The sequence below is a fragment of the Palaemon carinicauda genome, chromosome 6 (genome assembly GCF_036898095.1).
Source record: "Palaemon carinicauda isolate YSFRI2023 chromosome 6, ASM3689809v2, whole genome shotgun sequence".
Taxonomy (NCBI): domain Eukaryota; kingdom Metazoa; phylum Arthropoda; class Malacostraca; order Decapoda; family Palaemonidae; genus Palaemon; species Palaemon carinicauda.
In genome coordinates, this window is record NC_090730.1 from 92,778,036 (window position 1) to 92,802,004 (window position 23,969).

Sequence of the window (23,969 nt, forward strand, 5' to 3'; positions counted from 1 at the left end):
CATCGCAGCTGGTTGCTTTGTTATCAGGTAATTTCTTGATAGCCTCGCACACGTCACTCGGGGAGGTACGGTCACTATATTGAAAATCCCTATTGACATTGATGAGAGTATCCACTTCATTTCGGGTATCTCGGTCATTTATGCAATTTAGGATGCTACTAAAGTGATTCTTCGCCAACTGCATCCCCTGCTCTTTGGGATAATTTGTTCGACTTTGGGTTTAGTGAATTAATATCTTTCCAAAGATGGGGGAAGTCATGGATGGTCAATTTTCTGGACAATGCATCGGCTCGTAGCTGATTTTCGTTGCTACGATAATGACGAAGAGCAAGTTTGAACTGTACTCTCGCTGGCCTCATCTGTAGAGCAAGGGGACCTTCTCTCTGGCTACCATTGTTCCTCCAAAGAAGGAACATTTCTTGAGAGTGTGCATAGAGGTCTTTAACTAAATAATTCCAGCCAGGTATGTTTTGATGGTTACCTCTAGAGAGTCTGAACGTGTCTCATCCCGAGCTCCGTAAGGCATTTATTATATTTACGTAAAATTCCTTTAGTTTTGTTTTATGCTGTTCATTGCGGCAATTAGGATTATTGCAGAGCAGGGCTTCAGCAGGTTGAGTTATCGAGCGGAGATTACTTTCAGATAAGTGTTTGAATGCAGTGGATTTTTGGAGGTTGGAGAAGTCCCATGAGATGGATGATAGCTTCTCCCTTTTGATGGGTACCGCTGGGAGGGAGGGTGCATGAAATTTGACCTGCAGGGGTATGTGGTCGAATGCAGACGATAGGTCGTATCGTATAATACATTTAGTGATAGAGTTATGCAGGCGGTCAGTGGTAATACAATGGTCAAGCCAGGATGTGTTGGACATATTATTTCTGTTTTGTATATAAGTAAAGGAGGAAGGAGGCAGGATGGCAACATCGCTAATTTGAAGAGAATGTTGAAGACAGAGAGGCTGTGATTCATTATAAAATAGTTTAGTTGGGTGCGCATTAAAGTCTCCTATTAGGCACACATGGTCAGTGGAGGTATCATTAATAATACCTTGATCTTCTCCTAGCAATATACAATGCTGATCAAAGTTTGACTGGCACTCCCAGGGGAAGTATGTATTAATCACTAATAGGATTTTACCTTCGATCGTTACTTGCAGGCTGAGAAGTCTGTCAGTTTGATAAGTCACTGGTTTCACGCACTTATCCAAAGATCTATGTCATAGATATGAGAGAACTCCTTTCGGACGACCTTGAATGATGTAGTCGTGAGTATCCATCGACGAGACAGAGAAGCTGTTATAATCAACATGAACCGAATCACTGATAGTCAGGTCATGGAGGAGGAGTAAGGTTTCTTGCAGTGCAATAATGTCAAGGAAATCATTGCAGAACTCATTAAGAACAGGTAAATTCCGCTTGATCCCATATATGTTCCAAGACAAAATACTTAATGACTCCATGAATTTTGTCGACCTTTGGAGATAAGAGCAGAAATCTCAGGGGGTGTGGGTGTGGCAGGTACCGTGGCGTTGCCTGGGGAGGCTGATTGTCGTAGGTGAATTAGGGCGATTAGGGTCGCTGGGGGAGGGCGATCTCTCTTAAGATCATAAAAGGACACATTTGCTACTTGGCCAAAGTTTTCGCCTATTAGGATCTTTCGATGATGGAATGAACAGGAAACCCTGATTGCAACTTGACCTTTTGCCTTACACTTGAGGCTAAGAAGAATAAGGGGATCTGATCCTGTTTATCCCTAACATGTAGCCTGATGGCATCTTCAGTCACTACTGAGGAATGCAGGTTGTGGACAACGACATGGCGTCTCTTTGGGCGGTGGTGAGGGGAGAAATTCCCGTATGAATGCTGGTTGACCTGTCTGCGGTTGTGGTCGGGTCAGAACTTTGTCTTTCACCGGGAGGTCTGCCATCCCTCGTTGTCTTGGGCATTTGACATTAGCGCTCTGGCATATGAGTCGGTTGTAGGGGGAAAGGGGAGAGAGGTAGGAGTGGGTGGTACTTCTCTTGAATCTCTTCTGTCTAACGATGGGGTGGGGGAAGTGGTGGTATCCAAAACTGGTGTTTGCTTCGTAACAATCCTTGGCCCTGTATCAGGCAGGCCAGAGAGGGTGTTTTGTGGGTCCGAGGTGGGCGTGGGGTCAGTCGAGTGTTGTTCATGTATTAATTGGGGCTGGTCCGTGGGGTCATTCAACTTATTACATTTTCCCTTCAACTCTCCAATTTGATTTGTTATCTCATTGATTTTTAGCCCCAATGAAGCGAATGCATCATTGATTTGCAGGGCCATTGCATCACTGATTTGCTGCTTCATTGCAGCGATGGCATCACTGATTTGGTGACCCATACGTTACTTATTTGTTGCCTCATTACAGCGATTGCGTCACTGATTTGCTGCCCTACTGCATCACTGATTTGCTGCCTCATTGTAGCGGTTGCATCAGGGATTGCACGGAGATCTTCGGAGTTATTTGACAGCAAAGTTGACAACTCCAAGGCTTTTACTGCAATGTAATGTACAGTCATTATATTGAGGTCAGCTGGCTGGGCAGGAGGTAGGGTGTATGGGTTATCCGGGCAAATGGCAACATTTGTTGTGGTTTTGAGCCATGTTGACATGAGAGAGATTTTCTACTGAGAAGTCAGGCTCTTTGTATTTCAATCATTCTGAATGCCGTCGGGTATATAGTCTTTGCACAAAACATATGCAATTGTGATATCTTCCGAGAAATAATTTCTCACGACACCTGTGATGGACTCCGATCGCTGTTGTTAGAACGAGAATTGAAAAAATAAACACAATTGTTCTGTATGTGAGGGATGGAGGGACGAGAGGCACTTTCGACACTCGGGGTCATTTTTTTTTTATGTCAACCTTGAGGTTAGGGTGAGCTAAGAGCAAACCGTTACTCCTCTCCTTTTATTTTTCTGATTTTCACTGTTTGAACCGAAAGCAGCTAATGGCAATGAGGGGGGAAGAAATTTCAGGCACTGATTGGATTAGAGGGAAATTTTCAATTATAACAGGAAGCACAGGATTACAAGTAATAGAGAACACTTCACTAGGCAGAGCAGCACTTCATGCACATACACACACATTTTTAACGGGAAAGCACGTAAATGATCATAGTTATCCCAGTAAGTGTCCGGAGCGCCTCTGAACCACGTCCACCTCACACACACACACACACACACACACACACATATATATATATATATATATATATATATATATATATATATATACATATATATATATATATATATATATATATATATATATATATATATATATATATAAATATACATATATATCATCTCCTACGCCTATTGACATAAAGGCCATCGGTTAGATTTCTCCAGTTGTCTCTATCGCTTTCCATAGACTGACTAAATACATAAACGATTCATTGCCTGAATTCAGCAAAATATAGTCAGTCACTTGTGATGCCAGTGCCTATCAGACTAGACAGAGGACCCCTGCCGGTTCATACTAATTCCAGTAAGATCATCCTCCAGGCTTATATATATATATATATATATATATATATATATATATATATATATATATATATATATATATATATATATATGTGTGTGTGTGTGTGTGTGTGTGTGTATATATATATATATATGTACATATATATATATATATATATATATATATATATATATATATATATATATATATATACCTAAAACATATGATTTATATTCTTTTTCTTCTTTTGCAACATCAATATATGGTACGGTTTTGTAAGCACTATATTGAAAGATGGCAAAATTATGTGAATTCTCTTATTTTCATTTTCTGCACTCAACAGGCGTGGCGAGCATAACTGTCATTTGCCCCATTAGTAGTGGCTCTTCTCTTATCTACTTAAAATTGATCTCCCTTGAAGGATGTTGAATCTACGTATTACTGTAAAACGTTTGCCATGTCCATGGGCATCGATGAATGGGCTTTTCACTGCGACAGCAGTTCTTAGCTTAGAGATTGGTCATCCGTATGAAATTTTAAGTGACAACTAAAGAGAGAATCTCATTCTATTAAAAAGGCATTACCATATCACTGGGAGTTCACAATCCTTCATTGGGCGTGATAAAGCTGTGATAAATATTTCTTAGAGTCCTAAGCCACTGCTATATCCTTAGACTATTTTTGACCGTGTGTTCCTAATTCCCTCTCTCATCATACGTCCAAAGCATCTCATTCTTTGAGATTTCAGTCTATTTTTCAGTCTCTGGTCATCACCGTACTTTGACTATGACTTTCAACACTCCCTGAGTGGATCAAATGAAGAACTTAGCTATGTCCATAAGTCAACACTCAGTGAATGAATGAATGGCATCCTAACATAAATCGGAATTCGAATTCCAGTCCTCTTGCTAGTGAAGTTAGAGTCATAACCGCATAATATAGGGTAAAAAGAGGGTACGTTAGAGAAAACATACCTCTTTCAAGAAAAGCAATTTGAGAAACAAAAAATTTAATGAGTTTACATTTTACGATTTTGCATACTAGCATGACTCTCAGCGTCAAGATCTTCTTGGCAATACAACACCCCCGTAAGATCAAAATCGAATCTAAACTTAATTCACTTCTGATTTCATAACTTCAGTTGAATATATTACTAAAACAACAAACACACAAAAAAATAACAACTACTCTACAGGTACTAAGAATACTACCACTTCTACGATACTACTATTACTATTACTAGTAATGAAAATAATGATAGAGAAACAAGTAAACAAACAACAGCCACAGGCAATTTCAAGATTACTCTTGTTGATACTACAGTACTAACACAAAGGCCTAATCGTAACAAGTGGCCCATTTATACGCATTAGTCTTCACACATACATACATACATACATACATATATACATACAAAATTTATATTGTTCCTTTCGTAAAAGAACTAAAGATGGTTTTAATGCCTAAAAAGTCTATTGATAAATTTAAGGAGACCTCTTACGGAATTTAAGTAACCAAAGAAAAAAAAAAAACGGCAGAGAAATTCACAGATATATAATCAATATGCATTATCAATAAAAATTTCATTGTAGAACTTAAAAATCCATGATTGTTAAATTACAACACACACACACACACAGACACACACACACAAATCATTAGATAAAGTACTAATGTAAAAATTTGAGCAAGAAACCAGTGTAAGATCATAGCTAGACTAAACGAGAACACGAAACATAATGAAAATTGTGAGTGAAGTTGATAAAGTTTTCTTTTCTGACTCATGACACTAACAAAACTAGACATGGCACGAATTGAAGAATGAATCTGGGTACTGAGAGCTGATGCTTTTACAAACACTTCATCTGAGGACAGATGGATCTTTTGATAACTAGGTTCTATAAATAATCTACCTTACGCAGTACAAATTAATTGTTTTTTATATTTTATAGGCAGAAATAAACAACAGAGCAGACTATAGGCAGCCCTTCAAAAAGAGAGAATAACAATTTGTTTAGGTAAACACCAAAGGAGAGAGAGAGAGAGAGAGAGAGAGAGAGAGAGAGAGAGAGAGAGAGAGAGAGAGAGAGAGAGAGAGAGAGAGAGAGCAGGAACAAGATTTAATCAACTCTCAAAGACTTCCAGAGAGGATCGTAAGTTGACAATCCCATTGAAATTAATTTGAAAATCCTTCAATGTCTTTGTGGTCGAGATGCGAGGAAACGGAGAAGGCATTTCATAAATCATCACTCGGGAGGACTTGTGTAAACCTCCGGATACCTCGATGAAGTGAAAGGGTGTGGGGGGGGGGGGGGGGGGGCAGTGGATGGTAGGCAAGAGGCTGGGGTAAGCAGGATACCAGGGTGTATAAAGAGGATGGGGGATGTTGGGGAGAGCTCTAAGAAGAGAGATAGAGGCGGAGAGGAGATTCTCTGTTGAAGATATATATCAAAAGTTATAATTACCTGAAAATCAGATATGGCTGTTCGCCTGATTTTCCTCATCAGGTTTTATCGATGATGACATCACCATCCTATAAGCTAGGGGGGGGGGGGGGGGGGTTGTAAGAACCCCAATGGCTCAATAGCAATAAATAATGGAAACAATTCGTATTTTTCTTTTCCATTTTCTTGAGTGTGAGAAATGTTCTGTTTTAGCGAATCCAACCATTTGGGTGCCTCTGTCTGTCTACCTCTTCCTCTTCCTCCTCCCCCAGTGCCCACCCCCACAAGCCTTTCCCCATTTTGCCGCATATTGAAGCCGCTTTGTAGTGGTCTGGTAATTTGCCCACACTGTTTGTTCTATCATTTTTCTGATGGGGCCCGGCCTTTTAAGTCGTCGCCTATTTTATTCCCCCCTTTTCTTTTGATGGCTATCATTAATTTCCCAAGCAAAAATGCGGACGCTACAATAACTTATTCAAACGAAACTCTCATTTTGTCAAAAAATAGACCAAAAATAGAAAAGAAAGGAAAAAATAGTTACTTGTTGGTGAAAGAAAGAAAAAAACCTGGCAAGCAAGTAAACGGCTCACTAGAGCAGTTGGGATGATGTATATAATACTGGTTATAATTAACAGAGAGAAACCTTGGACAAACAGTATTTTAATTTTTCTAAAGGGGAAAAGCAAACTAGCTTTTAGAATTGGTCGGTTTCTCCAGTACAAATGCCGCGATGTCAATTCCCATGTTGACAAACCACCAATAAAAAATCAAAGTAATTCTTGCGGCCCCGGGGCCGGGCAAAGGGCTTTCTTGCAAATTCTAAAGATACTTAGCAAGGCTTTTCTTTCTTACCCCGAAGGAAAAAGAAATTACAACAGTAGTTTATATAACATGAACCGTTAGAGCTCTCTCTCTCTCTCTCTCTCTCTCTCTCTCTCTCTCTCTCTCTCTCTCTCTGCAACTAAGAAAAAGAAAAGAAATATTAAAAAGGTTTTCTCTCTATCACCTAAGAAGACATGCAGTGAATATTATTTGTACCGACAGGTTAATGACTTCCAATTTATCAAAAAGATATATAAACTTTGATATAAAATTTGTTGGTTATCCTTATCATAGTTATTATTATTTCTAATATAAAACTTTGCATAATCTTTTACCACTTTTACTGATAATACGGTTATTGTTGGTAAAACGTCACAGGAAATTGCTTGCCCATTAGAAGGAAAAGTTGTTAGTGTAATCGGTAATATTTAGTCTATGTGAAATGGTTCACGTAATAAAGGCAATACAAGGAAAATGTAAACATGGAAACATAACCCTTCTAGGCATAACTAAAACCATAAAGATATTTTATTCGCCAAATGATCAGCTGAAAAACTAAAGCCTATTAACAGCTAAAATGAACGCTACAGCCAGTAGAAGCATTAAAGAAATAAAACCTAAGCTTACCATATTGACAAAAAATCTTCTTTTCTGCCCATTGGAAAGTAGTTAAACTTTAAGAACAGCTGATATGAAAATTAGAGTAATGTCTACGAAAGAATGTGCGGAAGATATGTTCTCTAACCAGCAAGAAACCATACATATCCGATGATAGTGCCTTTACGCCTTTTGCAACGATGCACGATTAGGAATAGATAAAAGACCGTGTGTTTGAGTGCACTGTAATACAAAAGAACCAAATAAGATAAGTGATGGACAAAAGTAAATAGGACATGAGATTTCTAAACGAGGAGTCATTCCCTATGAACCTTACTTATATAAACAAACAAGGAAATAACGAAAACGCCACTACAGCCAAACGTAACATACACATCTTTTTTCTTATGGGAAACGTTGTATGTCTTCTGTTGCACATGTATAACATTGATCGTGAAGCAGAGAGAATACTGCCATTTCCTATTTCCGATAAGCATACCTGGAACTTAACAATCGTCTCAACTAAATAAGAAAGCATGATAATAACAATTTCAAGAAGTAGATTAAGAATTTTCTTTTTACAAAACGACTTCATTGTACCAACTATTTGCGTTCAAGTATGTGATAAGTATTTAAACCAAATACTTGAATGCTGCATAATGATCTGCAGACCCGGAGAGTTTTGTAATACCCCAAATCAGAAGAAAGGAAATAGTTAGGTCTGTGGAAGAAAGAAGAATAAAAAGTTTTCATAAACACAACCACTCACGTACGCACAAGGGTTCACACACAGGAGTTGGCTACAACACGTCAAGCACTGTTACGGGTACAAGGGTCGCCTCTTATTGTTGACCTCAGTTTTCCCCTTCTGCTCTCATCCTTCCCCTGTCATTCTTTTATCAATGTTCTTTGACTCGCGTATTCAATATGTAAGCTTCGTTAATATTACCGTAAATGCGTAAATCAATCAATATATATATATATATATATATATATATATATATATATATATATATATATATATACTGTATATATATATATATATATATATATATATATATATATATATATATATATATATATATATGTGTGTGTGTGTGTGTGTGTGTATATATATATATATATATATATATATATATATATATATATATATATATATATATATATATTCAAATAAGCCATAAATTTTTGATACATTATGAACAGTGTCACTGTTCATACAAGTTTCCTGGACCAGGGTTCGATTCCCGGCCAGTCAAGCTATTGTCTTTGTGTGAGTTCGCCTAGGGCTCTGATCCTGAGGTCGTTAAGAGAATCCAGACATTAATGTATAAAAAATATATGGCTTATTTGAATATGAAAAACACGTTTAAATGTGGAAATTTTATCATATATATATATATATATATATATATATATATATATATATATATATATATATATATATATATATATATATAGATCTTGTGGTCTAATAGTAGAATGATAGCCGTATGAGCAAGTAAGGCCATTGTTCTATTTCAAAGTGATTGTGTTACCACCGCATGATCAAGTTTCGTCAACCATAAGTAATTCAATTTGACTTTAGATACTATACTTAGTAAATTGTAAAGGGTCCCATCCAAGTAGGATATAGTGGAGACAATCATGCTGTTTCATGGTGAATGATTGCCCAGTTTTAGTTTGCACTTGACTCGGGCCTTTAAGACTCAGGGAACACAAATCCGGGTGATTTCTAGTCTTCTTTCCTACACAACCCCTTTTTCTGGGGTCCATCACATATGTCCTCTGAAATAGGGCGACTCTGAAAATTGCTGTATATAATCGAGTAATACGACTTTTATTGGGGCTTGAGGGTCTCTCAATAGTAATGTTATTTTTGCATTTAATGTCAGTGTGAATGGCTAAGGTCAAAGGTCACGGATAACTCGTGGCCATTATCACTGAAATAGGTTTTTATTGGATATTTTGATATTTTAAATACATACTTTTATTCATTGTTTATCTATTTATTCAGTTTGATGTTGTTTTATTTGCTTTTTTTTCATTATCATTGCTACTAATTTTTCAATTTCTTTGAGACTGAGTATAAAGAACATGATTAAGGTTAAACTGACAGCGTGAGATTACTTTTTAGATTTCAAAGACTTTCATTGTGGTTTCAATCGAGATTGCTCTCTATAAAAAACCAATGACACTTAGGCTATCTTGACTGGTAGAATAATAATAATAATAATAATAATAATAATAATAATAATAATAATAATAATAATAATAATAATAATCTTTATTTCAGCAGAAGCCATATACAGAGTTACAATAAGGGTACAGTGATCTTACACTTTTGCCATCGGTAAAAAAAAAAAAAATGAGAAATGCAATAAAATCAGTGATATATTATAAACATCAATTAGCAGGTTGACCACAGAGATCTAAGGTTTGGGTAACAAAGTCACATTAGAATTGAACGCTTAGCAATGATGATACCATACATATTAGCAAACAAAAAGAGAGGGAGAGAGAAAAAAAAAATGGAGATGACAATGATAATATGTTGGAACAGAAATTGCTTGAATAGTGAAAGAACACTGGGGAGGAAAAAAAAAATCTAGTCACTGAGCAGGGGTGTGAAGGAAATACAGGACATCCAGAAAACAAAGATGTAACATAATAAAACACGTTATCATAACAATACTGGGAATCATACCAAAGTTATTTAGTGATGAAGATTTGGCATAGCCACACTATCAAATATTAGTGAATACAATTCATTGTACTGACGCTTCCGTATTCCAGGTTTCCCACATTTTGGATTTTATTCTCGCTGCACTTGCAAGCACATTTTGAATTAGGGGATTTTCACTAGATCGTAGGTGGGAGGAGACTTACTACAGAGCGACGAATGATGGTTTTTAGGTTATCCAGTCTATTTTCAACAAACATCGCTGAAGCTGAATGGTGCCTCGGGGTATTGGTGAGGCGCCTTAGGATATCATTGTGAATGACTGTGATACGTGCCCATAGCGAGCAGCCGTATACGTTATAGCAGTAGGTTTGAAATAGGAGTTTTTTGATATCTTGGCGGTAGAAGGCAAATCTTCTCGTTACCATGTTCCCTAGACAACACAATTTACGTCGCCTGTTTTCAATGTCAGATGTGTCCTTTAAATCTTTCGTAATGATGTGACCTAGGTAAGGAAAATCATTGACAAATGCTAGCTGATGGTTTTGAAGGTAAATATGTGGATCTTCTACGAAACGGAGCGATCTAGGAAGGACAGACATGCACTGTGTCTTCGATTCGTTATAGATTATGTCATGTTCAGTAGCGTATGCGTTGCAGGTGTCGATGAGACGTTGTAGGCCTTGGGCAGAGGGGGAGATGAGGACCATATCGTCAGCGTAGCAAAGGTTATTTATGGTAAAGCCATTAACCGTACAACCAATGGGAAGTGAATTCAGTCTGATATTTAAGTCGTCTGTGTAAACATTAAATAAGTATGGTGAGAGGATGCCTCCTTGCCTGAGACCGTTAGATGAGCCGAATTGCTGGGACAGGACATTGCCCCATTTGACACAGAACTGTTGTGTTGTGAACCAACAGTATAATATACTGATGAGATATAGAGGAGTTCCCCTTTTGCGTAGTTTCAAAAAGAGCTTCAGATTGTTTACTCTGTCAAATGCCTTCCGCACGTCTACAAAACATAAGTAGACAGGGGAGGCCGAGGATATATAGAAATTCAATAACTCCTTTAAAATATATCTATAGGTGTCAGTCGAGTGGTTAGTCTTAAAACCAAATTGATTGTCTGCTGTGTGGAGAAATGGTACAAGGCAACGGAACAGAAGAGATTAAAATATTTTCGATGAAATTGTTGTAATGGCGATGGGGCGGTAGTTTCCTGGGTCTCTCGCATCCTTCAGTTTGTTTTTTATGAGAGGTATTAAGTGGACAAGTAGCAGGGTTTCGGGGAGATATTGGTGTAATATACAGGCATTAAATAGTGCAGAAAATAGGATATAAATTATAGGGTGGCAGAATTTGAAAGCCTCGGCAGGAAGGCCATCGCAGCCGGGTGCCTTGTTACTAGGTAATTTCTTGATAGCCTCGCACACGTCACTCGGGGAGATACGGTCACTATATTGAAAATCCATATTGACATTGATGAGAGTATCCACTTCATTTCGGGTATCTTGGTCATTTATACAATTTAGGATGGTACTAAAGTGATCCCCCACATTCTTGCGATGGATTCTTCGCCAATTGCATCCCCTACTCTTTGGGATAATTTGTTTGACTTTGGGTTTAGTGAATTAATATCTTTCCAAAGATGGGGGAAGTCATGGTTGGTCAATTTTCTGGACAGTGCATCGGCTCGTAGCTGATTTTCGTTGCTGCGACATTGACGGAGAGCAAGTTTGAACTGGGCTCTCGCTTGTCTCATCTGAAGGGCGAGGGGACCTTCTCTCTGGCTACCATCGTTCCTCCAAAGAAGGAACATTTCTCGAGAGTGTGCATAGAGGTCTTTAACTAAGTCATTCCAACCAGGTATGTTTCGATGGTTACCTCTAGAGAGTCTAAACGTATCTCTTCCCGAGCTCCGTAGGGCATTTATGATATTTACGTAAAATTCCTTTAGTTTTGTTTTATGCTGTTCGTTGCGGCAATTAGGATTATTGCAGAGCAGGGCTTCAGCAGGTTGAATTATCGAGCGGAGATTACTTTCGGATAAGCGTTTGAATGCAGCGGATTTTTGAAGGTTGCAGAAATCCCATGAGATGGATGGTAGCCTATCCCTTTGGATGGGTACCGCCGGGAGGAGGGTGTGTAAAATGTGATCTGTTTGGGTATGTGATCGAATGCAGACGAAAGGTCGTATCGTATAATACATTCAGTGATAGAGCTATGCAGGCGGTCAGTGGTAATACAATGATCAAGCCAGAATGTGATGGGCATATTATTTCTGTTTTGTATGTACGTAAAGGACGAAGGAGGCAGGATGGCAACATCGCTAATTTGAAGAGATTGTTGAGAACAGAGACGCTGTAATTCATTATAGAAAAGTCTGGTTGGGTGCGCATTAAAGTCTCCTATTATGCACACATGGTCAACGGTGGTATCATTAATAATACCTTGGACTTCTCCTAGTAATATACAATACTGATCAAAGTTTGACTGGCACTCCCAGGGGAAGTATGCATTAATCACTAATATGGTTTTACCTTCGATCGTTACTTGCAGGCCGAGAAGTCTGTCAGTTTGATACGTCACTGGTTTCACGCACTTATCCAGAGATCTATGCCATAGAAATGAGAGACCTACTTTCGGACGACCTTGAATGATGTAGTCCTGAGTAACCATCGACGAGATAGAGAAACTGTTATAATCAACATGAACCGAATCACTGATAGCAGGTCATGGGGGAGGAGTAAGGTTTCTTGCAGTGCAATAATGCCAGCGGAAATCATTGCAGAACTCATTAAGGACAGGTAAATTCCGCTTGATCCCGTATATGTTCCAGGACAAAATACTTAATGACTCCATGAATTTCGTCGACCATTGGAGATAAGAGCAGAAATCTCAGGGGGTGTAGGTGTGGTAGGGGGCGGGGCGTTGCTTGGTGCGGCTGATTGTTGTAGATCAATTTGGGCGTTTAGGGTCCCTGCGGGAGGCTGGTCTCTCTTAAGATTATAAAAGGACACACGTATTTCAGAGCCAAAGTTTTTACCTACAAGGACCTCCCGATGATGGAATAAGCAGGAACCCCTATATGCAACTCGACCTTCTACCTTACACTTTAGGCTATGAAGAATGAGGGGGTCTGATCCTGTTAATTTCCTAACATGTAGCCTAATGGCATCTTCAGTCACTGAGGAATGCACGTTGTGGACAACGACGTGGCATCTCTTTGGGCGGTGGTGAGGGGAGATATTCCCGGATGAATGTTGGTTGACCTGAATGCTGTTGCGGTCGGGTCGGGACTTTGTCTTTCGCTGGGAAGTCTGCCATCCCTTGCCGTCTTCTTGGGCATTTGACATTAGCGCTCTGGCATAAGAGACGGTCGTAGGGGGGGAGGGGGAGAGGTAGGAGTGGGTGGTACTTCTCTTGAATCTATTCTGTCTAACGATGGGGAGGGGGAGGTGGTGGTATCCAAGACTGGTGTGGGGTCAGTTGAGGGTTGTTCAAGTGGCAGTTGGGGTTGGTCCGTGGGGTCATTCAACTTATTACATTTTCCCTTCAGCTCTCCAATTTGATTTGTTATTTCATTGATTTTTAGCCCCATTGAAGCGAATGCATCATTGATTTGCAGGGCCATTGCATCACTGATTTGCTGCTTCATTGCAGCGATGGCACCGTTGATTTGGTGACCCAATGCATCACTGATTTGTTGCCTCATTGCAGCGATTGCATCAGGGATTGCACGGAGATCTTCAGAGGTATTTGACAGCGAAGTTGACAACCCCAAGGCTTTTACTGCTGCAATGTTATGTACAGTCATTATATTGAGGTCAGCTGGCTGGGCAGGAGGAAGGGTGTATGGGTTATCCGCACAAATGGTCACATTTGTTGTGGTTTTGAGCCAAGTTGACATGAGAGTGATTTTCTTCTGAGAAGTCAGACTCTTTGCATTTCGATCATTCCGAATGCCGTCGGGCATATAGTCTTTGCACGAGACATATGCAATTGTGATATCTTCTTCCGTGAAAAGATTTCTCACGACATCTGTGATGGATTCCGGATCGCTGTTGTTAGAGCGAGAATTGAAAAATAAACACAATTGTTCTGTATGTGAGGGGTGGAGGGACGAGAGGCACAGTCGACACACGGGGTCATTTTTTCTATGTCAACCTTGTGGTTAGGCTGAGCTAAGAGCAAACCGTTACTCCTCTCTTTTTATTTTTCTTATTTTCACTGTTTGAACCGAATGCAGCCAATGGCACTGAGGGGGGAAGAAATTTCGGGCACTGATTGGGTTAGAGGGAATTTTTCAATTATAACAAGAAGCACAGGATTGCAAGTGATAAAGAACACTTCACTAGGCAGAGCAGCATTTCATGCACGTACACACACACTTTTAACGGGAAAGCACGTAAATGACCATAGTTATTCCAGTAAGTATAAAGTTAAGAGTTTAACCATCTATCTTTATCCTCCAACATTCTGTACCTTCCAGAAGAATTAATGCATTGATTTCCAAAACACTTACATTTCTTGGTACAAACTAAGATATTCTTGACACATGAACACCTTCTTGGTCAACACTTTTTACAGTTAAATTTAATGAGGAATAGAATAGCTATACTGTAGGTAGAAGGTTGGCCAAGGCACTAGCCTCACATTGAGATACTACCTCTAGAGGGTTATTGGTCCTTTGACTGGCCAGAGAGTACAACGTTGGATCCCTCTCTCTGGTTACGGCTCATTTCATCTTTGTTGACACATATACAGAATAGTCTGGACTATTCTTTACACGCTCTCCTCTTTCCTCATACACTTGCCAACACTGAAATTACCAAACAATTCTTTTTCTCTCAAGGGGTTAACTATTGTACTGTAATTGTTCAGTGGAAACTTTCCTCTTGGTAAGGGTAGAAGAGATTCTTTAGCTATGGTAAGTAGCTCTACTAGGAGAAAGACACTCCAAAATTAAACCATTGTTCTCTAGTCTTGGGTAGTGCCATGGTCTCTGTACCACGGTCTTCACTGTCTTGAGGAAGAGATCTCTTGCTTGAGGGTACACTCAGGCACACTATTCTATCTTGTAATTGGATCATGATCTGGCAGCTTTTAGGAAGGTATCAGCCCCTGTCATTCTGGAGATATGCATAAATTTTACCCCTTAGTTAGCAATACAGTAGTTAAATCATAGAACCCACAAGTCCTTGACTCTTTGCTTGACCTATAGCAGCAACCCTTCCAAGGATATCAATCAAGCGAGTCTTCTTTACCTTGTCAGTAGCAAAAATTAGCCTGGTCCTCATTCCCAGATGGTGTTGTGAAGCAATGTTCATCCATAGAAGAGCATTTATGTCCAGGGACGACACATAGATATCACAGAAAGTACACTTCACAATGGAGTCATGGAAGTATAGTGGTATTAGTTTGGCTGCCTTGATTCTCGTGTTCACAGTATTTCACTGTGTCCGATAGGAAGCTAGTGAACCGAATATGTATCACAGATGCTCGTGCACTGTAACGGTATTTCTGTTTTTTGTATATTAATGTTACCACTTTCCCCTCAGCCACTGACTTTGCTATCAACGTGGCGTTGATAGCAATCTACCGTCCTTTGCCAGCGGAGAAATGTTCGCCTGGTTTCAGCATGCTGAAGTCCAATTTCGCATTATAGGCATGACTCAGTCAAGTACCAAAGCAGATTATACTCTCACGAGGACACTTTCCCAGAAATCTCTGATTACCTGTATGAGAGAGGAGACGTGCCCATAGCAAATGAGACCCTCAAATCATACCCCCTGGGACAGTGCTTGCCATCGCCAGCCGCCTGCATAACGAAACTTTTTCAGATTTCTCAGCAACTGTTGGGAACCAAAAGGCTTTATTCACCCTCAGGGAAATAACCAGTATCACTCGCCTGCAATCTGTTACAGATAGCTCTCCTCATGAGGTGAATCTACTTCGTGCCGTTTAGGTACGATGCCTGCCCAAACCTGTACGCACTGCTATCCCAGATAACAATATTTTGGCCATGAAGGATCTGATGACAAAAGTTGACGCCCTTATGGACAGCCGCTTCACCACCTTAAAGTTCTCCATCAACGCCTCCACTTCTGATAAAGTTGACAACTATTTAACATTCACTGAAGCTGACGCGAATGCGGTAGGACACAGACGCTCAGCCAATAAAGTTTTGGAGCGGCGACAAAACTGCCCACCACCCATCAATCACTCACGCCCAACCAACGACCTCTACAGCCACTTCCTGATGCCCATTGGCCATAGTTATGTTACTACCACTTCAAATTCGGGGCGGCTGCGAAGAAATGTGTGAATTGTTGTCAGTGGCCAAAAAGCTCGTAAGTAGGCCATCGTTTGCAGTAGTGGCCTCCCCTGTCACTAATCTTTTCTTTTTACACAATGCAGGTACAGGCATGCAATTGGTAGACATGGGTGTTGCTTTTCTATTCTGCCAACGCCACTCTCCAGGACATGACATAGTCTGTCTCAGCCTACCCGGTTATGAAACCATCACATTATCCTTTGGAAAAGCCAGATATAATTGGAAGTTTCTCGTGGCTGACGTCACATTGCCAATCCTCGGTGCACACTTTCTCTCACAATTCAAACTCCTAGTTAATGTCGCTCACCGTTGGTTAGTCAACTTGGATTCGTACTCCTTGACACCTCTCCAATTAGCCATCTCCAACCTCTCTCTCCACATCAGCTCATGCAAGGATGCATACAACCACCTCTTCACGATGTACACAGAAGTTTTCCTTCAAGAACTTCATCAAACGCCCACAGTTCCCACTAAACAAGGTATTTATCACCATATCAAGACAACGGGGCCCCCAGTGTCCTCCAGATTCAGACATCTGGCACCGGGTCATTTGAAGGCCGCTATACAAAAATTCTCCAAAATGAAAAAATGGGCCTTTGCCAAAAGGCCTCCACCCCATGGTCGTCCCCTTACACATTGGTCTGAAGAAAGATGGCTCTCTGCATCCATGTGAGGATTACAGGTGCCTGAACATGCAGACAATATTGGATTATTACCCCCCCCCCCCCTCCCAAACATCGTTGATGTGACCTTCTACTTGCACAAAGCAAAGGTTTTCTCCATGCTCGATCTCCTGAAGGGGTATTATCAGGTGCCCATGAGCCCAGAAGACATCCCTACCCTCTTTGGTACATACAACTTTAATTACTCTTGTTTTGGCCCTCATAATGCTGGGGGCACTTTTCAACGTCTCATGGACGGCATCTTAGGGGAACTCACCTTCTGAGTATGTTACGTGGACGACATTCTTGTGTTCTCTTCCTCCAAAGAGATAGACCTCCATCATCTACATATCGTGCTGGACTGCCTACAACATAATAGCCTTGTAGTCCGGTATAATAAGTGTACCTTTGGTGCCTATGAAATAACGTTCCTGGGTGACCACATCACTCCTGAAGGAGTCCACTCCCTCTCTGAGAAGATAGCAGCCATTCAGAACTTCCCCATATCCTCGCCCCTCAAAACACTGCAAGAATTCTTGGGCATTGTCAACTATTATCACCATTTCCTGCCAGCTATTGCTGCCACTCTTGGCCCCGTCTATGCGTCCCTCAAGGGTAAGCCTGAACTAGGGTCCCCTTCAAAGCGGCCTTCAGCAATGCAAAGAATGCCTTATCAACTACTAATGCTTCTCTCACTCTTCCCGTGCCACATGCATATCTCCTTCAATCCACCAATGTCAGCGACATCCCTGTTGAGGCAGTAATTGAGCAGGTGGTCAATGGCTCGCCCTGCCCATTGGCCTTCTTCAGGAGAAAACTGTCCAAGGCAGACTGTACTGGCAGTTCAGTACTTTCTCCAATTCTTGGAAGGTACGCCCTTCGTCATTTGCACGGACCACATGTATCTGGTGCACGCCTTCACTCAATAGTCCGATGCCTGGTCCGCTGAAATCTTACTGCCTTGTCTGAATACAATTGTACTTTTCAAAACGTTCTTAGGTAGATGAATCCTATTACCTATGACCTGTGAAGAAACACACTGGCTGCCAAACCACCAGGAATGGATTGCAATGCCTTGGCAGAAGCCCAATGAAAATATCCAGAGTACCAAGCATGTAAGAAATCCTGCATATCCCTCCATGAGGAGGATGTCCATCTCGTTGACTCCATCACCACGTTGCTCTGTAACATCAGTACTGGTAGACCTGGACTCTGGAGACTTTCCCCCATGTGCTGTCAGGTGTTTAATTTTATTCATGGCTTTTCACTTCCCTAATGCCATTATACTGCATGACTACTGAAGACAGATGTCATTTGGCATGGCACTTCTAAGGATGCTAAGGATTCGATCTGCGCCTGTACTACATGCCAAACCTAAAAAATGCATTGACACATGGATTCAGGTGTGGGCACCTTTCCTCAACCTCAGCGGCACTTTGCCCACATTCATGTCGATGTTGTAGGTCCGCTACCCACATCTCAAGGATATCGTTACCTGTTTACCGTCATTGACTGCTCCGCTCGTTGGCCTCACGCCGTTCCCATGGAAACTGCAACATCTGCCTTGTGTACATATACCTTACTATCAAGATGTTTAGCAAGATTTGGTATCCAAGACCATAATACTTCTGACAGGGGTACCACTTTCACCTCTCATCTGTGGACATCATTAGCGAATCTCCTGGGAATCATCCTACATCAGACAAGAGCATACAACCCTGCTGCCAACGGATTGGTTGAACATATACACCGTACCCTCAAAACAGCTTTGATGTCCCACGGCAAAGACTCTAATTGGTTTAATCAGCTTCCTTGGGTCTTCCTGGCTCTTGGGACCACTCTTATGGACACCCTAGATATCTTGGCAGCGGATATGGTGTATGGCGACCCGTTGGTCATCCCTGCAGTATTGTTTACATCAAGAACCTGCTCCAACAATCTCTACGACTTACGTCATATTGTGGTAAAATTTACTCCATGCTGCCAGACTTACAAATCTCCAGCAAGGCAACACATACCGACAGATATGCACAAGACATCGCATGTTTTCCTGCGCAACGACACCAGCAGGCCACCGTTAATATCCCCTTACACGGGTCCTTTCCTTGTAATATGTTGAACAGCAAAACATTCTTACTAAACTTCCGTGGCAAAGAAGACTGGGTCTCCATTGATTGCCTTAAACCTGTGAATATCCTGTGGGATGACCCACCTACAGTTTGCCTCTCCAGGAGAGGGTGCCTTATTTCACATATATGTCTTTTTAGGGGGAAACAATGTATCACACGTGTATCACACACGCTTGGACTCTGAAATGGTATTTCTGTTTTTATGTATTTTATCATAATTGCTCTCTCCTCACACTGATAACCTGTTTATGCCTGCACGTTCTTGAATTATTGTGTTTGAACTTTTGTGCCATTCTTGACTGGAAAAGGTTGTATATATACTCATGCTCAATCCAAATAAAGTTAGTTGCCTTCACCCCACTTCTCAGTTATTACCTAACTAGTGCATCTGCATACTAGAGAGTTCTGCTTAGGCCTGATTGCTGCTATAAACCACAATTAGCTTCATCTCTGATTGAGATAAGTCATCAAGAAGAACCTTTGTAAGATACTTGATAAGTCTTTGTTCGTCTTGTTTGACCTCAGCATTTCTTGGAGTATGGTTTTAGCCCATCCCATATTATCATGGATAATTAAGTAATTTTAATCAGTTACCTTTGATAGTGCTGTCTTTGCACAAGTTTGGATTTCAAGGAGTTTCCTAGATATTAATCCAAGGTAATATGAACATTTTTATGTAGCTCTAACCTTTCCCTGATTACTTTGATGAATAGTCAGCATATTGTGCATTTCAGGTAGAGGTATTTTGAAGCAGGCTCTTCTTAATCTAAGGTCCAGCCACATAAAAGCAGTTGTCCTCTCACGTCTACACCTGAGCGATCATTGAGAAATACTGTACCAGAACGTAAGTTGATGAAGTACCTTTCCCCTTCTTTGTTCAAATGGCCCAAAGTAAAACACAACCTATACACAGGCCCAAGGGGAAAATAGTTCCTCTTCAGCAAGGTTCATACTAACAATGATACTGCCAGGGTGGCCCTCTCTGGCTCGCAGGATCCAGGTTATACCAGTGCTCGTGAAATCTATTACCAATCAAATATTCTCCTTGAGGCATATGGGACCTGCCCACCAAACTCCTCTGCTTAGAGAGATCTCATGATAGGTATTATTAATATGTACTTGATCATGTTCTTCAAGCCAGAGTTATTGCCGCAAGTAGGGTACCTTGATATAACCACAAACTACAGTCAACTCAAAGTATGGAAAGATGATTCACAGCAATAGCATTGAGAGTGTTCCCATAAAGAGGAAAAATACATCAAGACCATTGAATCAAGAAACAAATGCCAAAAGCTAATTTTCATCACTGGCAAGGGAGCAAAGCATCCATTGATTTATGTCCTGGGATGGGTTGCTGCTTTAGGTAGAGCAAAGAGTCAAGGACTTTTTGGATTCCACATCATCACTGGTGCTGACTGCAGAGTCAAATTTTTGGGTATCTCGAAAAAAGACTAGGACTTACGCCTACCTTAGGCTGCCTGATGATGATCCGATTATCCTAACCTTCAACTAGCTCGGTAGCAATATTAATCTAAAGGAGCTCTTGTTCGATGGTAACTAATATCTGGATATTGTGGGTGCCTTAAAGAGTTGTATGCACTATATATAACACAAAGGGTGTTGAAATAGCAATGGATGGAGGGGATCGCTTCAGAGCTCGAAGCATGGAAAGAGAAAAGTTGCCACCCACTATTGCGACCCTGATTCCTTGCAATTTCTTTGCTGACTATGTGTCTTGTTGTAATTAATCTTAAACCTCACCTGTCCTAAATTGGCCTCAGCCAGAGAGCAATGGCTGTAGGCCACTGTAGTAGGGAACAACGACTTGCTAATGCCAATTCTTTGATTAAGGCCATCCGTCCTAATAGCTGCCCTAAGACTCAATAAATTTCTCTAGTAGTTTTTTCTTATTTCCTTTCCACATTGGACTATTTTCCCTGTTGGAGCCCTCGGGCTTGTAGCGTCCTGCTTTTCCACCTAGGGTTGTAGCTTAGCAAGTTAATGGTGATAATTATAATAACTGTGAAGGTTTTGTTTAAGATTCCGTTTATGTGTTATTAATAACTTAGTGTGTACCGACCTCTATAAATGTTTTAGATAGGAATGTACTAACTCCTTTGAAAGATACAAAATGTGTGAGGACAAGGATACTTATTATTAAATTCTTACCTGTATACTACGAATCAAGATAGCATGTCATTAGTTTTTTATGAGAAACCAATCTCAATTGATACTATAATGAAATTCTTTGATAACTGAAAAGTTTTCCTGCGCTGTAAGTTTAACCTTAACTTGGTTCTTCATTATTAGTCTAAAATAAATAGTAATATCAACAAAATAATAATAAAAATAAGTAAATGAAATATAGAAGTAAATGAATAGATAAACTATTAAATGATATATATATATATATATATATATATATATATATATATATATATAGTGAAGATATAAAAATATTGAATAAAAACCTCTTTTAGTGATAATGGCCAAGAATTATCAATGGCCTAAAACCTTAGCCTTTTATGCTGACCTTAGTCTGCACAAATAACATAGATATTAAACTCTGTGACCCTCAAACCCCATCAGAAACGGTATTACCCGATCATATGCAGCACTTTTCCCAGTCACCTTATTTCAGGGCCCTTTAGGGATGGTACCCCCAAAACAGGAATTGTGGGGGAAATTGTGTTCACGGGGTCTTTAAGGTGTCGAATCAAGTGCACTCTAAAGATGGAAAATCACTCCCAACAGAAGCCATAAATGGAACACTACCATCTCCACTAAAAAGGGCATCGTGTTAGCTGATCTAATTCTTGTTCATTGATTAGCATAGCGCGTTAAAGGTAACCTCACTCATTCCACTACCATAGGTTTTGAATCCTACTAGGCTATGTAATTGACAGACTTACCATAATGATTAATGGTTCCCAATTGAAAGCCTATCCAGAAAATCTTAGGAAATTGAACAGTTTGTTGGCTACTGTGACTGCCAAAAATACCATGTTTGTATTGAAGAGATATATATATATATATATATATATATATATACACACAACAGCAACAACAACAACAATAAATGAAGCCGTTTCTAGTCAACTGCAGGTCAGAGCAAAGGCCTCAGACATGTCCTTATTCTGGGGTTTGGCCATTTCATCACCACGCAGGCTATTGCGGATATGTTATGGAGGGAGACTTTAGTCTGATCACTCACAACAAACCAACCGAGTATGGATGGCCATGATGATTAGTACAGGTTTGCTGATTATGGCGATACTCAAACCTTTTAACCACACTAAGGTATCCCCATATATATATATATATATATATATATATATATATATATATATATATATATATATATATATATATATATATATATATATACATTATATATATATATATATATATATATATATATATATATATATATATATATATATATATATATATATATATATATATATATATGTATATGTATAAATAACCTAAAATATGCATGAATTTAAAAACATTTACAGTGGCTTAACAGTAACTTCAGTCATTCTACGCGACATGGGTTCGAATCCTATCAAGGAGGTAAGGTTATCTATACTTTGACATTCGGATTTACGATTGATTGATTGATTGAGAGTTTTCTTGCATCCTGACATTTATCAGGTTAGAGACTTTCAGTGTAAGCATATCCGAAGGAATGGTGACACCAGAAGTGGAGAGGGCTTGGTGTATGTATGTGCGTGTGCGTGTGCGTGTGTCGTATTTAATAAGTCTCTAAAAACGAATTTTCTGAAATAGAAATAGAAGTGTTTGATAAAATGGCTTTAATGAAATTCTAATAATACGCAGCTTGGTATTTTTTTCTAAGTGCAAAGCAGCGTAATTCATTGTTGAAAAAAGTAAAAACTAAACAATCCAAATGAAAGTGGCCATGAGAAGTGACACGTGTCAACACCCTGGGAGCCATTTATCAGGTGAGGCTGAGGCGACGCTGAACGTAAAAATAGGGGTCGACGGGCCCCGCAATGATGTTAGAGAAACAAAAGAAACAAATGATACCTTTGCGCAAGTGACATTATAAGTTTTCAGCTGCTGTTAGTCGTCTAATTCACGAGAGGAGAGAGAAATATGCTCCAGCTGTTGATGCCTGTCTAATAAGGCATAAGAAGGAATAAGAAACAAAGGTCTCTGCTGTCCGTTCTTGTTTTCCCGTCACCAGTGCTAATAGTCAGACAGACAGCGTAAACAGCAGTGCTATATGTACGGCAGGTGGAAACCACATATTGTTCCAACATCCCCCACATAATATTCCTCGATCCCCCTACATCCCCTTGTCTCGTTGGCAGAATCCGCGACTGTCTTCTGTTTGTGGGTGGGATTTACTACAGCCCTATTCGGAAAGTTTATTGTCTCTTCTCGGTACCTATACTTGGCTCCCAGGCTTTATTATCCTAACTTACAATACGGGCCGTATTCTTAGAGACTTTCCTTACGAGCTGTTTATAGCCGTAAAAAACATCAACGCTCAGATATAATGCTTTTTTAGACAAAATTTATTTGGTTGGCTTGTTTATGGCGTGGTTACCTTGATATGTTGACCATACTCTTTTCATACCACAATGAAAGTTGTCGGACTTTTAGAATGACTATATATTTTTTCGATGAAAACGTATTTGTTAGTTATTTATCTTCGACAATATCATGACGAGAAACATCATCTCACTGATAAATCATTTCTTTTCAATCACTCAATCGAAAGTCTAACAGGGAATATAGAACGGATAGAAAATTATGATGAAT